The sequence below is a fragment of the Hemitrygon akajei genome, chromosome 18 (genome assembly GCF_048418815.1).
Source record: "Hemitrygon akajei chromosome 18, sHemAka1.3, whole genome shotgun sequence".
Classification (NCBI taxonomy): domain Eukaryota; kingdom Metazoa; phylum Chordata; class Chondrichthyes; order Myliobatiformes; family Dasyatidae; genus Hemitrygon; species Hemitrygon akajei.
Genome location: NC_133141.1, coordinates 34,075,152 through 34,091,589, shown reverse-complemented (window position 1 = coordinate 34,091,589; position 16,438 = coordinate 34,075,152). Strand labels below are relative to the sequence as shown.

The following is a 16,438-nucleotide window of genomic DNA, read 5'->3' as shown; positions in this document are numbered from 1 at the left end:
AAGGGATATCCAACAAACTCCTGTAAGGTGCATGATTTAAAACAAGACATCACTCAATAAAACAGCCATCAGCTCCCAAATTATTGCACTCAAAATGTCAGTGATTAAGTTCTTAGGTTTAGCTGCAGAACACTGAAACCACAGCATATTGTGATCAATAAATCATGAAACATTCTTACACTATTCATTTTATTGTCCAATTTACACTAAAATTAACACAATGTACTGCATACAATTTTATTCAGGGAAACCTCCAGGACTTAATTATTTCCCCACAAGTTACAAAATAAACCAGATTACAATGCATTAGTACACACACAAAATACTGGAGGAACTCAGCAGGTCAGGCAACGTCTATGGAAAAGTGTAAACAGTCGATGTTTCAGGCCAAGACCCTCCATCAGGTCCTGATGAAGGGTCTCGGGCCGAAACATCGATTGTTTACTCTTTTCCACAGATGTTGCCTGGCCTGCTGAGTTCCTCCAGTATTTTGTGTGTGTTGCCTTGGGTTTCCAGCAACTGTGGATTCTCTTGTGTTTACAATGCATTACTTATGATTTTCTTCACAGCTCCCTAGATTTGCGTATTGTGCTTTGGATTAGAAAACAGAATGTGGATACCATAGGAGAAATTTGAGACTTGACAGAACATATAACTCTCTATGGTTTCTCATTTTTGTAAACCGATTGAGAGGTATGACAAATCAATTACATTGTTATTTTAGCAAACAAGATGGCAAAGGGATTTTTTCATGCTGTATTTCCTATTGCACTATATCATTTAATGTGGAAAAAAAAACAAAAGAAAGCTATAGTCCTCTCAATTTACCAGTAACAAAAAGCATTTGGTGAACTATGAGCTAATCAAGGATTAGTGATTCTTAGGTACTTTTGACTAGCTTTCAAAGCAACTCACTTTGCTCAGTCTGTATGGGTCAACACTGTTTAGTTGCTGCCACGTTATATACACAGGCTTAGAAATTACCTTGTGCCAGCCTAACTCCATGAACTGCAGCTGAAACAGAGAAGCTTAACCATCTCATAAATATTGGAGCATCAAGCTCAGGACACATATGGTCCTTTTAAAGACTGCTGGTTAGGCCATAGCTTAAAAGTTATCCTCAATAAAGCAAGCCCAGCAGCAGGCTGCTCAGTTTCAGAAATATACTGTAAAACAGCCAGTAGCGTTCTTATTTATAAATGCAAAGGAAAAAAATGGTTGATCTGATATTCACTATACATAGAACAGGTTGTTTGCCCATTGATATTGTGCCAACCTATATGCAGTAAACCTGATCCACAATCAATCTAACCCTTTGTCCCTATACAGCCCATAAACCTCCAATTTTAGTTTATTTATGTGCCTATATAGGCATCTCTTAAAGGTCCCTATTGTATCTATCTCTACCACCACCCCTGGCAGTGCATCCCATGCACCTATTAAAAAAAAACTTACCTCTGATATCTCTCCTATATTTTCCTCTCCCACCTTAAATGGATGTCCTCCAGTATTGGCCATTGCTACACTGGGAAAAAGGCACTGCCTGTCCACTCTAACTATGCCTCTCATAATCTTATACATCTCTATCAAGTCACTGCTCATCCTCCCTCACTCCAAAGAGACAGGCCCTAGCTCGCTTAACCTATTCTCATAAGACATACTCTCTAATCCAGGCAGCATCCTGATAAATCCCCTCTGCACCCTCTCTAAAGCTTCCACATCCTTCCTATAAAGAGATGACCAGAAATAATCACAATATTCCAAGTGTGGTCTAATCACCTTGCAGTTCTTGAACTCAATCCCCTGACTAAAGGAAGGCTAACACTCCATATGCCTTCTTAACAACACTATCAAGTTGTGTGGCAACCCTGAGAGATCTATGGATGCAAACCCCAAGATCCCTGTTTCTTCACACTGCCAAAAATCCTGTCAATAACCTTGTACTCTGCCTCAAGTTTAATCTTCCAAACACTTTACACCTTTCCAGATCAAACTCCATTTACCATTTCTCAGCCCAGCTCTGCAACCTGTCAATGTTTTGTTGTAACCTGATAACCTTCTATTTGCACTATCCATAACACCACCAACCTTTATGTCATCTGCAAACTTACTAACCCACTCTTCCATTTCCTCATCCAAATCATTGATGAAAATTTCAAAGAGCAGGGGTCCCAGAACAGTCCCTGTGGAGCAGGAAGAAGAAATCAAAGGTCCATGAACCAGTCTTCATCAGGGGATCAGAGGTAGAGAGGGTCAGTAATTTTAAATTCCTCAGGATTATCATTGCAGAGAATCTGCCCTGGGTTCAGCACATACAAAGAAGGCAAATCAGAGCCTCTACTTTCTTAGAAGTTTGTGAAGATTGGCATGTCATCTACAACTTTGACAAACTTCTATTGATGCACGGTGAAGAATATACTGACTGGCTGCATCACAGCCAGGTATGGAAACACCAATGCCCTTGAACAGAAAAGCCTACAAAAAGTAGTGCATACAGCCCAGTACATCACAGGTAAAGCTCTCCCCACCATTGAGCACATCTACATGGAGTGGTGCCACAGGAAAGCAGCATCCATCATCAAGGATCCCCACCATCCAGGCCATGCTCTCTTTTTGCTGCTGCCATCAGGAAGAAGGTACAGGAGCCTCAGGACTCACACCATCAGGTTCAGGAACAGTTACTACCCCTCAACCATCAGGTTCCTGAACCAGAGAAGTTAACTTCACTCACCCCAATACTGAACTGGTTCCTCAACCTATGGACTCACTTTCAAGGACTCTACAACTTCTGCTATCAATATTATTATATTGCTTTTCTTTTTGTAATCACACAATGTATTGTCTTTTGTACATTTGTTGTCTGTCCATACTTGTCTGTAGTTTTTCATTGACTCTATTGCGTTTCTTTGCACTTACAGTGAATGTTGGCAAGAAAATGAATTGCAGGGTAGTATATGGTGACATAGGTGTACTTTGATAATAAATTTACCTTGAACTGTGAACTGGTCAACGACCTCCAGGCAGAATATGCCTCACCTGCTATCACCCTCCGCCAATTCTGAATCAACACAGCCAAGTTTCCCTGAATCACATGGCTCCTAACTTTCTGAATGAGTATACCCACCACGGGAACCTTACTAAAATCTATATTACCCACATCCACCACTCTACCTTCATCAAATTATTTTGTCACCTCCTCAGTAAGTTCAATTGGAACTACTTTGGGGCTGTTCTTGCAGAAACACGGGGCTCCAGGACAATATCCATGTACCATCAATCTACACTCAGGGACTTGAGATATATTATTACTTTTTAGTTTTTCTTTTGTAACTATGTTTTTCTGCTATCATAATTATATGTGCTGTGTGGGATTGTTGATACTGTGTTGAAACAGAGGAATGCTGTATTCACGTGTATGATTAAACATGAACTATCTTAAATTTAATGTAACGCAGATTCAACCACAATTAAGTTTTTCCATTCGTTCACAGCATGTGAGAATCACTGGTGATCCCTAGATGATCACTCTTTCTTAACATCGTCAAGAAAGCAGTACCGAGCAGTTGTAATCAAGTCTGATCTCCATATTTTCAAAGGATTTAGAGGCAGTGAAGAATAAATGAAATGAAAGGTCATACCCATTATTAAAGATTGTGCTCACTGGAGGTCAACACTCTAAAATCAAGAAAACTGAGAGTGATGTTAATAGATGCCTCTAAAATTGTGGAAGGATTTTGATAGAGAAGTTATAGAGAAAATGTTTCTTGAGTGGGCTAGCGCCGAGCACAGCTCAAGATCCGGGCCAAGAATATAAGACAGTCACTAATTAATCCAGCCAGGAATTCAGGTCGAAGTTCCTCATTCGGAGAGAGCAAGAAGAAGTGGAACTCACTCATGCAGGGAATGGTTAAGGTGAACAGGAAGGCTATGCTTAAGGGGAAGCTGGATAAACACACGAGGTAAAAAAAAAGTGGGAGGAGGCTCATATGAAGTGAAAACCAATTGGCTCCATTGTCCATTTTCTGTTCTGTAACTTGATATTACTTGATATCATTCTACACAAACAAGAAAGTAAAATGTTATCATGTGACTACACAACTAATTTTACCAACTGATAAGATTCAGATACAAAGCTGCATGTTTTGTGTCACTGCAAAATGGTTTTCACATTGCATTAGAAAAAGTGACTGGTGTAACTACAGCTGAACCAGCTGCAGTTTGCCATTTTTCTTTGGGTTTTTACTACCTCAAGAGGTACATTGAACTACTTTAATTTGCACCAGCACCATTAGAACTTCTTTAAACTTAAAAATTGAGCTGCAAGAGAGCATTTTACCACATTAAAAAGTAACTGCTAAGCAGCTATGACATTTACCAAAACTCTAGAATTCCAGAAATATCCATTATATCCTTCATTTCCCTAGGTCAGAGTAAGTTATAAAGTGCCAAAGGGGAAACCACAGTCCATTCCAAACCACTTGCAAACAAAAGCTTTCTTAACTGTTCGCTATACACACGTTAGTTTTTTTTATTTGGATGGGTGTGAGCAGGAAACTTTTCTCACCACATGCCCATGTCTCTCTATGATACACAATTGTCCATTTTATTTACAAGACTCCCACTTTTCAAAAAAACTTTATTCTCCTTTTCAATTCTTAACAAATTCCACACTCTTCCCCCCCCCCCCCCCCGCCATTATACTCTATGTGCTTTTCAATTCACTTCAGTGGCTTCTTTGCATAATCTTCACAGTTTAATTTCCAATCCAGTTTTATGAGCAAACATGGATTCATATCCTCCTCCACACCCTTCTCCAACACTACTCTTATTAGTATGGTACCTTTAAAACAGGCAGGGGCCCCAGAGACACTTCATATCCAAAACATCCATCAATACAAAGACCAAAAGGACTGAACCTTATTGTGCCTCATTATTTACAATGTATCACCCATTTATTCCTTCTCTGTAATTTCTGCCATTTATTAATCAATAATCCTATATCCAAACCAATCTGTTCCAGAGTAACATACACACACACACACACACACACACACAATACTGGAGGAACTCAGCAGGTCAGGCAGCATCTATGGAGAGGAATAAATAGTCAATGTTTTGAGCTGAGAAAAATGGGGTAAGAAGCCAGAATAAGAAGATGGTGGTGGTGGGGGAGGGGGGGGGGGGAAATGAGTACAAGCTGGGAGGTGATGGGTAGAAAAGATAAAGGGCCAAAAAGGAATCTGATAGGAGAGGAAAATGGATTACTCTTCCAGAAACAGTTGTGACAATGCTATGCTCAGAGTTGAACACCTGTCAAATATAGGAGGAAGAGCAGCTGAGAATTCAAAATATATTTATTATCGAAGTACATATATGTCACCAAATATAAGCTTGTGATTCATTTTCTTGTAGGCATACTCAATAAATCCATAGAATAATAACCATAACAGAATCAGTGAGACCGCCCAACTTGAGCATTCAACCAGAGGGCAGAAAACAAACAGTGCAAAAGTAAAAAGAAATGATAATAATAATAAATAAATAAGCAATAAAGATCAAGAACATGAGATGAAGATTTCTTGAATGTGAGTCCATAGCTGTGGGAATATTTCGATGATGGGGCAAGTGAAGTTATCCCCTCTGGTTCAAAAGCCTGATGTTTGAGGGGTAATAACCGTTTCTGAACCTGGTCGTGTGAGTACTGAGGCTCCTGTACCATCTTCCTGATGGCAGCAGCGGGAAGAGAGCATGACGTGGGTGGTGTGGGTCCATGATGATGGATACTGATTTCCTGCCACAGCATTCCATGTAGATGTGCTCAATGGTGGGGAGGGTTTTACCCATGATGGACTGGGCTGTATCTACTACTTTTTGTAGGATTTTCCGTTCAAGGTCATTGGTATTTCCATATCAGGCTGTGATGTAATCTATCAATATACTCTCTACCACACATCTGTAGAAGTTTGTCAAAGTTTTAGATGTCTTGCTGCATCTCTGCAAACTCCTAACTCTGCAAATTCTAGCCTTTGGACAGGTTTACATTGATAATTTTAATCTTTGTATCCAAAATGGGCTTTAACTTACTCCAAACACACAAAAAGAGAGAAACTCATTTTAAAGCACTACCCAAAGTAAACATTTTTGATAGAGATCAATTAAGTTGTGAATTCAGTCTAACTGTATTAGTTATCATGTATTGTAATACTCCATTGTTCCCAGTCCTGCATTTGCTACTAGAATTGGTTTATTATTGCCACATGTACTGTGATACAGTGAAAAAGCTTGTCTTGCATACTGTTCATACAGATCAGATCATTACACAGTGCATTGAGGTAGAACAGCATAAAATAATAATGCAGAGTTAAGTGTAACAGCTACAGAGTGCAGTTCAGGTAAACAATAAGGTGCAAGATCATAATGAGGTACTGTAGGTTGTGAGGGTCCATCTAATCGTAAAAGAGGTCCATTCAATAGTCTGATAACAGTGGAATAGAAGCTGTCCTAGAGCCTGGTGTTACAAGCTTTTGGGCTTTTGTATCTTCTGCCCAATGGGAGAGGGGAGAAGAGAGAATGTCTGGGGTGGGTGGGGTCTCTGATTATGTTGGCTGCTTTACTGAGGCAGCAAAATGTGTAGACAGAGTCCATGGAGAGGAAGTTGTTTTCCATGATGTGCTGGGCTGTGTCCACAACTCTCTGCAGTTCCTTGCAGTTACAGACAGAGCAGTTGCCGTACCAAGCTGTAATCCAGATAGGAGGCTTTCAATGGTGCATCAACAAAAATTGGTAAGGGTTGGCAGGTACACACCGAATTTCTTTATTCTCCTGGGAAAGTCGAGGTGTTGATGAGCTTTCTTGGCCATGACATCTACGTGGTTGGACCAAGACAGGCTATTGGTGATGTTCACACCTAGGAACTTAAAGCTCTCAACCTCAACAGCATTGATGTAGACAGGAGAATGTGCAACATCCCCCTTCCTGAAGTCAATGAGCAGCTCTTCTGTTTTGCTGACATTGTGGGAACGGTTGTTGTCATGACACCACGTCACTAAGCTCTCTACGTCCTTCTTGTATTCCAACTCATCATTATTTGAGATTATGGTGTCATTGTCTGCACAGCATCTAAGGATGCAGCCAGGGGCACTATCCAGGCCAGATGCTTTCTGTGGGTTCAGTCTCCAGAAGACTGATCTTATGACCGAAACAGTAACTTTGAGTTTAGATGTACTGGAGACAGTCAAGGTAAGAGAAAAAATACCCATTCCCTTATATTTAAAACATGCATAGAAAACACTAAGCTCATCAGGAAACCCAATTTTGTTTTTTAGCCAGTTATAGCATGTAAACCTTGCCACAACTGACAGTTGGTGTGGGGCTTTATTTTAGACTACTGCTGTCTCTTAGCATCTGTGATAGATTACAGAGGCCGTATCTTGATTTCTTGTAAAGGTCAGGGTCACTTGAGTTGAATGCTGCAGACCTAGGCCTCAGTAGGGAGTGGATCCCTACTTATTGCCACATAGTACCAGAACTTTACTGGATTTAAATTATCCAATTGCCATAGGTACCTAGAATTAATTCCCTTTGCAGCCATCACAGTCAGGCTACAAGCATCTTTAATGGAACAAGAAATATAAAAGACAGGGAGTGTTATCCAACAAAAATCAAAATCGCATGTAACTTTAATGCTCCAAGCCAAAAGGAAAATACCTATCAGTATTTCCATTTCCAAGGCTAGCTTGAAAAGTGGATATATGTAAACAATGGGATGTGTCAGAAAAGAGTCCGCCCATGTCTATGTAGTCAAACATTCAACTGACAACCTCAATCTGGGTCAGTATTGTTATAAATGATGGCAGCTAGCTACTAAATGCAAAGTATATCTACTTACATTGGGTGAGAGTATGCAAGCCTTTTTCTGTTAAAATTAGCATGTGGGGCCCAACCATTGTTCAAAGTAAATTTATTATTGAAGTATATATACATCACAATATACTACCCTGAGATTCACTTTCTTACAGACATTCACAGTAGAACAGAGAAATACAATAGAATCAATGAAAAACTACAAAGATTGACAAAGCAACCAACGTGCAAAAAAAGATAATCTGTGCAAAAACAATAATAAATGGATAAATAAATAATACTGAGAATACTGTTGTCACACCCACAGCCAAATCTAATTAACCATTTCAGCTACACTGCATTGTCCTTGATTAACAAATTAAAAAGTTACTCATGTCAGGGGATATAGGAGAGCAGATAACCAATACACACAGGAATATAACAACATAAAATAAAAACAGAAGTAGGCTATTTGGCCCCTCAAGCTTGCTCTATCATTCAACAAGATCACAGCTAATGACCAAATGCAAACCTTAACCCTAACCGACAAGCCTACAACAGAGTCAGTCTCAGTGAACACAAGTGTCATAGGCTGCATCATCAAAGAAAGGTATTGGCCAATCTTTCTTCCTGCAATGTTGCTCTTCACCTCCAACAAACTTCCTACAGAAGTGTAGATAATCTTCAGAACTAATGGAAAACTGTTCAACCAACAGTAACTACACTCCAGAACCAAAGTCACCTCAACCACAGTAGTCAACCTGCAACATACAGATGGCACTTGCACACACTCAAAGGTTTAACACCAAAGCATTTATTGCTGCATTCACTGAAACATACGAGAGGATGGGCTTTGCATTCAACATCCTCAAGAGAAAGTTTGTCGACCAACCTCCCCCAAACCATTGCCACACACTTATCGTCACACACTAATAATAAAGGTTTAGGAAACTTCCACCAACATCAGAATTTGAATCGTTTAATATCACTGGCATATGTCGTAAAGTTTGTTGTTGTGTGGCAGCAATACAGTGCAATATGTAATGATAAAACTAAATACTGTAAATTACAGTAAGTATATATAATGTTAAATTAAATAAGCAGCACAAAAAGAGATAAAAACTAGTGAGGTAGCAATCTCTGGAAGGGTCTCAGCCCGAAATGCCAAATGTACTCTTTTCCATAGATGCTGCTTGGCCTGCTGAGTTCCTCCAGCATTCTGTGTGTGTCCTGAGGCAGTGTTCATAGGTTCAATGTCCATTTAGACCTGAATCGTTGAGTGCATGCCTTTAGGCTCCTGTACTTCCTCCCTGATGATAACAATGAGAAAGAGCATGTCCTGGGTGATGGGGGTCCTTAATAATGGATGCCACCTTTGAGGCATCACTCCTTGAAAATGTCCTGGATGTTGGGGAGGCTCGTGCCCATGACTGAGTTGAATGAGTTTACAATAATGCAGTTAGTTAGGCTATGTCCACAGTAGACCGGATAATTTTGAAAACACCGGTTTTGCACAAAAACGATAGGCGTCCACACTATGCGTTTTTAAAAATATCTCTATCCACATTGAAACGGAGATTTCGGCGAATCTCCTCCTCCTGCGCATGCGCAGGACACATCTACCGAAAACAAGCAACATGTTTGGTGTCAAATCTTGCCGTAAAAGTGCACATTTGTGTAATTACAGACTAGAAAAACTTAAAACAATGGACAGCTGTTGGCTTTCACGCAGGAGAACTTAAAACTAAAAAAAAAACACAAATACTGGAGCGTACGGAGGCAACCGACAGGGAGTTCACGGACAGATTGACCCGGCTGACGACGAACATTGAAAAACTGACTAACTCTATTGCATTAATAAAGCACCTTGTTAAATGTGTAAAGCATGTCTGCATCAGTGTTATCTTGTATTTCCATACAATGTTACATTAGGCTGTTACACATCTATTGTCAGAGAAGTACTTGCATAAATAGGTAAACCACCTTCATACGAGCAAGGACAGAAAACAGGGCAAAGTGAGTATACTTATTTATTCAGTAAGTTACAGGTCAAAGTATTTGGTGAATACATTTCTAACTCTTCTGGCTTCAGTCTTGTTGCCGTCTGTTCTGAAATTGTTAGGTTGCGTTCAAGAAAACAATGAAATAGCGCGCTGCCGTCTGACAGCGTTTTCAGATTTCTCCAGTTACCCCATCCACACTGATCTGCCTGAGCAGCGTTTTCAAAAATACACACTTTGGAGAGCATTTCTGAAAAGCTCCAGTTTCGGGGGACGAAAATGCCATTTTAGTGTGGACGAAGAGAAAAAGCTTTGGTTATGGATTTATCCGGTGTAGTGTGGACATAGACTTAGAATGCTGTCCACAGTACATCTGCAGAAATTTGCATGTGTCTTTGTTGACATACCAAATTTCCTCAAACTCCTCATGAAATATAGTCACTGTTGTGCCTTCTTTGTAACTGCATCCATATGTTGGGCCCAGGATAGATCCTCAGAGATGTTGACACCCAGGTACTTGAAATTGCCATCATCGGCAAGGTGCCAACACAGCTTTTGATTGATTGAAAAGAAAGGTGCTTGACAATCAAGGCATTAGACCTGGCTCAAAACTTGCGGTCAACTGGGCAGCAGTAATCCCTGCCCTCCCTGAGACAGAACTTCCTATATCAGACATTTCAAGTTATTTGAAAGATAGCACTCATGCTGTCTCCACAAAATCCTCTAATTTCACTGGTTGGATTTTTTTTTGACATTGGTATTGATTTGTATTAAATTATCAGTGTCCTATCCCAGCACAGAGGCCCTAGTTACACTCAGTTGGCTCAGTTGGACAGGCCACATCCCTTGCTTGCCCAACACCAGACTCCCACAAGAGACGCTCTATTCCAGGTTCGGTCATGGATGACAGAAGATCAAAGGTTATGCTCAATGCTTCTTTAGAACAAAGTGTAATATCCCCATGGATCCTCTAGAATCCCTGACCCACGACTATTTAAAATGGAGGAGGACGCTCAGGTGGTACTGAAAACCTCAAATCCATGCATCAGGAGCTCATGAAGTCCTGTGTAAATGGCAGATGGAATGCAAATTACCCATACATCCGTCCTATCACCCAACTCCATCTGTGAGGCATTTCTGCAGTTCCCACATCGGCCTTAACAGTTACCTCAGAACCGAAAACCAAGGCAAGTCTTCAACAATTCCCACAGAGAAGCAGGAACCTCAAATACAATATACTTACTTGAACGTCATATTCCTTAATTCCTTACATATCCAAAATTTGTTCTGTTCTGAATGCAGTTCATGATTCAGCCTCTGCAGCACTCTGAGATAAAGAATTCCAAAGATTCACCACCCTCTTACTGAAATATGTTCTCCTTTCAGTTCTAAATTACCCAAGGAGTCTAGACTCCTTAGATAGTGCAGCATCCTCTTCCACACCTAATCTGTTGGATGTTAAGGAATGTAGTATGTTCAATAAAATCACTCTCTAATTCAACTAAACTCTGGAGAACAGAATGCTACAGACATAATCATAGAATACTACAGCACAAAAACAGGCCCTTTGGCCCATCTAGTTGATGCCAAATCTGCCTAGTTTCATCAACATGTACCTGGATCATAGCACTTCCATCAATGTAGCTATCCAAATTTCTCTTAAATGTTGAAATTGAAGCTACAACCACCACTTCAGCTGGATGTTTATTTCATGCTTACACCACGCTCTGAGTGAAGCAGTTCCCCCCATGTTCTTCTTAAGCAGTTCACCTTTCACCCTTAACTCATGACCTTTAGCTCCAGTCCCACCCAACGTCAGTGGAAAAAAGCCTGCTTGCATTTACCCTATATACACCCTTCATAATTTTGTATACCTCTATCAAATCTCCTCCTCATTCTAGTCGACTCAGTCTCTCAGATGAAACCTGCCATCCCACGGACCCGCGTTATGCGTCAAGTCTGTGTATAGAGTATTTACGTCAGTATAAGGCACCGCGTAAAGAGAAGACAACCCCTTACATAACGCAAGAAAAGGGCAAATATAATAATGAAAAACATTCAATCTTCAATCATTCTCTGGATCTTGCGTGGCGTAATGAACTTCGTACTTGATTTACATGCATGCTTTTGAAAAATCTCTCACAGCCCCGACGCAACGATTGGTTAAACTCAACTCCAGCCACGTTGTTTGATTGATCCAAATAGGGAACTATTATAATTGGCATTTAACAGAACCAATCGAAATGAACGATTCGCCAATTGGGCAGGAATAAAGTACAGATGTTGAGCTCGAGAGCAACAAGCAATCAGCTGGAATAACTCAGTGGATCGAGACGGATCTGTGGAGAGAAAGGAATTGTCGACGTTTCGGGTTGAGACCCATCTCCTGGATAGCTGATAACAGGATTTCGGCTCAAAACGTCGACAGTTCCTTTCGCTCCCAGATGCTGCCTAACCCACTAAGTTCCTCCAGCAGATTATTTGATTCGCCAAATAGGTTAGTTTATCGTGTATGATGTTTTCCGATTGGCTGAGCCAGATATCCATCATTAGCATTTCAGCCGGGATGACTCGTTTCAACATCGAAAAACGACTGAACTAAAAACGCCCGAAAACTCCATTTGTTGAACCAAAAGAACATTGAACCTACAACACAAATCAACAGAATTCCCTCGGTTTAAAATAAACATTGTAACTGTGCATATGTTTCTTCCTCCAAGACTAATTTCAATATTGAGCTAGTTTCATTTTTAAAACGTTGCTTGCGAATTGTTTCCGGCTAGTAGCCCACTACAACTTATGATTTTTTTGGGGGAAAACGAAGTTTGAGTCTACACTAATTAAGGGCCGTTGTGGTGAAAACAAGATACAAGTTATCTTTCTGTTACCTTCTTTCTCATCACCAACAAGTGAATTTAAATGCTTTTTATAAATCACCTCAGCTCAAGTGAAACCAAGACTCAGTGCGATCCACTTACCTCACGCCAAAGGAACAGGTAAATTCTTTTCCATTTAACGTCTGTGTTTACAGATTCTACTCTCCGAGACTTGCTTCTTCTGTAGGGCGTCAGTCTTCGAAAACAATCTTTTCCTGCACGCCTCACGCCGTGTTTGCTATTTTGAGACTAAATGCTATCAGCGGATGAGACTGCCGCCCGGAACTCAAGAGGTTTCCGCCTGTGTGGCGCGAGTTCCTCCCTGTGAGTGGAGTTCCTTTTCACTTTTTCTAGTGATTGGTTGAGGATCCAACGCCAAGACCACACGCTGCAACCAAAACAAACCATCGTCCACAGGCAAGAGTCTCCAGCCCGGTATCGCTAGCAGGCTGCAGCGAGAGTTAAATCTCATCATTTTGCTGAACTTTTGGGAGTCCGAGACACGTTGAAACACATCGAAAAGAAAAATGAGTGGGGATGCTGGCAATCTGAAAACACTCGGCGTCTGAAGGGAGATGACTTTTTCTCACAGATGCTACCTGACCTGCTATGTATCCTGCGTTTTCTGATTTTATTTCATTTGGGACAGATGTTTATTTTTCACCTTCAAAGATAGGAAGAGGATTTGAATAAAAGTGCAGAGAAATGTTATTCCAAGTATATACTGTAGGCTGCTGCTGCATCTGAAATATTGTGGACAGGTCTGGTTAAGGAACTTATCTGAGGAAGGTTTGAATTGCGATAGAGGACATGCAACAATGATTCACGAGGTTGACTCCCGAGAAGGTAGGTTTACCCATTGAGAAGAGATTATGCGGACTGGGCCTGTCCCCTCTTGAATTTAGAAGAATGCGGGAGATCTCACTAAAACATACAAAATATTAAACAGCTTCTGCTGTTATGCTTGGCTGAGAGAAACAACTGAACAACGTGTGGCCATGTCTCACAGGGAGTTAGTTTTAACCAACTTAAGTGAACTTTAACAGATTTAATAAAATATACTATGAAGAAAGAAATAAAAGTAGGGATTATTAAGAGGAAGTCCTAGAGAAGTACAGCACAGAAACAGATCCTTTGGCCCTCCTAGTCCATGCCGAAACATTTAAACTGCCTAATCCCATCTACCTGCACCGGGCCCTCTACACCCTTACTATCCATGTACCTATCCAAACTTATCTTAAACATTAAAATTGAGCTTGCATGGACCACTTGTGCTGGCAGCTCATTCTACACTCTCACAACCCTTTGAGTGAAGAAGTTTCCCCTCATGTTCCCCTTAAACATTTCACCTTTCATCCTTAACCCGTCACCTCAGGTTGTCATCCCACTCAACCTCAGTGGAGAAAGCCTGCTTGCAGTTACTCTATCTATACCCCTCATAATCTTGTATTATAGATTGAGCCAGAATTTCGAAGAGTGAAGATGTTTAGTAAGGGTACATTTGGCTTAATGGGAAAAGAGGGTTTTATAGAGGGCAAGGTTTTACACATAGAACTAAAAGAAATTGGAGATAAAAGGTTTATTAAAAGCCCCTTTTCTTTTCATTTCACCTTCAACATACATGGTGATGTGTAATATCAAGTCTTGGGTTAGAAAGATAGAATCTGAGTTTATATGCAAACCATGGTCAATTTTACATAAATCAGTACAGCACAGTACAAGCCGTTCGGTCACAAAATTTTGAAATTAAATTTCAGATGTTTTATTATTGATACGGTTTTATACTTTCATGCACAAATGAAGATTTATATGACTCAGTATTTTGACCTTTTGTCATTGATCTGGGTTAGTGTTATTTTCTACCTTCAAAACAACAGGAGACTGCAGTAATTTCATCATTTCGCTAGTTTATCATGATCAGCATTTAACTGGTTTATCTCAGCACATTATTTCATACATGTCAGGGAATAATTGCAGGTTTTATGTTATCAGGCAAAGAGTTGCTGATGATCATCAATTCTGTAAAATTAATAGACAGTTTAAGACAATAAATAATAATAAACTGATTATGTTGGTTTCCAACTTTGATCCATTAAAGTAAGGGCAGAAAAGGTGGATTATTTTTCTTCAAAAATATTCATTTTCTTTTCCACTCAAAACCCTTTACAAAGATCATAATTCTCCAACTCTCCCCAACTCTGTCTTTCATTAATCAGATATGTCTTACAATATCTGGAACCAATATTTATTGGATCAGAGAATCAATATTGTGTAAGCTGCATGCTTTATGACAGAATAATATTAGAATTCGGTCCTCAGGGATTAACATTAATGTACCACTCAGCAATTTATTTTATATCTTACATAGCCAGTAAAGTGGCTGTAAAGTGTTGAATTCTGAAGTACTGGTTGGCATGGTGCACAGTGGAGGCATTGATGTTCTATTACATAAGTTCTCACCTTCTAGATATTACTGAAAATTGTGCTTCAATCTTCCACTACACCCACAGAAAATTAGTGACATTTCCCTTTAATAGCACAAAGGTTTCATGTTGGCATTGAGGTTTTATGTAATAGTGATAAATTTTAAAGCAAGAGATGCACAACAGGAAACCATATCAGATCCTGCAATTACAATACATAAAAACAACAATTTCCAGTCATAGTGTGTGTTGATATAGAAAACATCCAATTGTTTTACAGAGCTGTGATAAAAAAAAGATGGACACAAACCAAAAGAACTATTAGGAAAATTTAAGGAGGGTAAAATGGAAAATTAAAACAGTTTAGCATGGAGACTAGGCAGCCAAAGACAAGGCCAACAATAGAGGAACAAAAGTAGAGGGGATATACCAGTAGCTATAATTGAAGAAATGGAGATTTTGCAGTAGTGTCTAGAATTGCAGGAGGTTACAGAGATAGGAAAGGCTTGAGGTATTTATGAATATGGGTTCACCTGAGAGTTGAGGAGAATGGCAAGGTTAACAATAATCTGGTTCAACACAAGATAGTGCCAAAGAGGGAGATGTGGTCAATGATGTGCATACAAAGTGACTTTGATTTTTCCATTACAAACAAAAACAAGAATTGCAGTGGTAAGACAGGACTGAGTGTGTGCTTTTTGAGGAGGAGCTGACTGTAGGAAATTAGAGGTACAGTATCAATAGACAAAGAATCATCTAAAATATATTGAAAATAAATTTAAATTTTTTTGCATTCCTCAGCATATGTTGGTGCTAACCCTTGCCAGTTGAGTGCAGCTAACTCAGCAGGCAAAGCATATCAGATATCCCTGGTAATGTAGCCTGTTTGTATCTACATCTTCAATGCACCTTATCATATTAAAAATATCAATCTTCCTTCTCCAGTGAAAGTAAGCTAAGCTCTGTGATGTTCTTTTATCACGACATTACATCCTCCACTGCTACATCAAAAGTAATTCTATCGATTGGAGCCGAATGCGAGGGGAGGGAAAGATTTGGAGAGAAGGAGTGAGCTAAATGTGTGACATGTGCGTGTCAGTGAGAGGGGGAGGTAATGGGGTAGGAGGGGTGAGTCTCTGTCAGATCATAGGATGGTGGTAGTGTGCCAGTGGGAGTGGGTGCGTACCAATAACTACAGAAACAGCTCCCCCAGAGAAAATCAGTACTCAAGAGTTTTTGGAATTACTGGCAATATCTTATCCCTTTAGTTTTGTATAGTTTCGAGTTTATTGTCTTG

General features: G+C 39.9%; 1 protein-coding gene across 3 annotated transcripts in view; it reads right to left on the bottom strand.

Annotated features, from left to right (window-relative positions):
• LOC140741294 (signal transducer and activator of transcription 5B-like) overlaps nt 1–13,046 on the bottom strand; it is a 159,659-nt gene extending 146,613 nt beyond the window's left edge. For 2 of the 3 annotated variants that reach the window (XM_073071332.1, XM_073071331.1), the window contains exon 1: nt 12,821–13,046. The gene's annotated coding sequence lies outside the window, so the exon portion shown is untranslated. Of the gene's footprint in view, nt 1–11,716; nt 11,775–12,820 lie in introns of those variants that run through there. The other variant, XM_073071333.1, reaches the window with a different exon arrangement.
• Between the last annotated feature and the right edge of the window lie 3,392 nt (nt 13,047–16,438).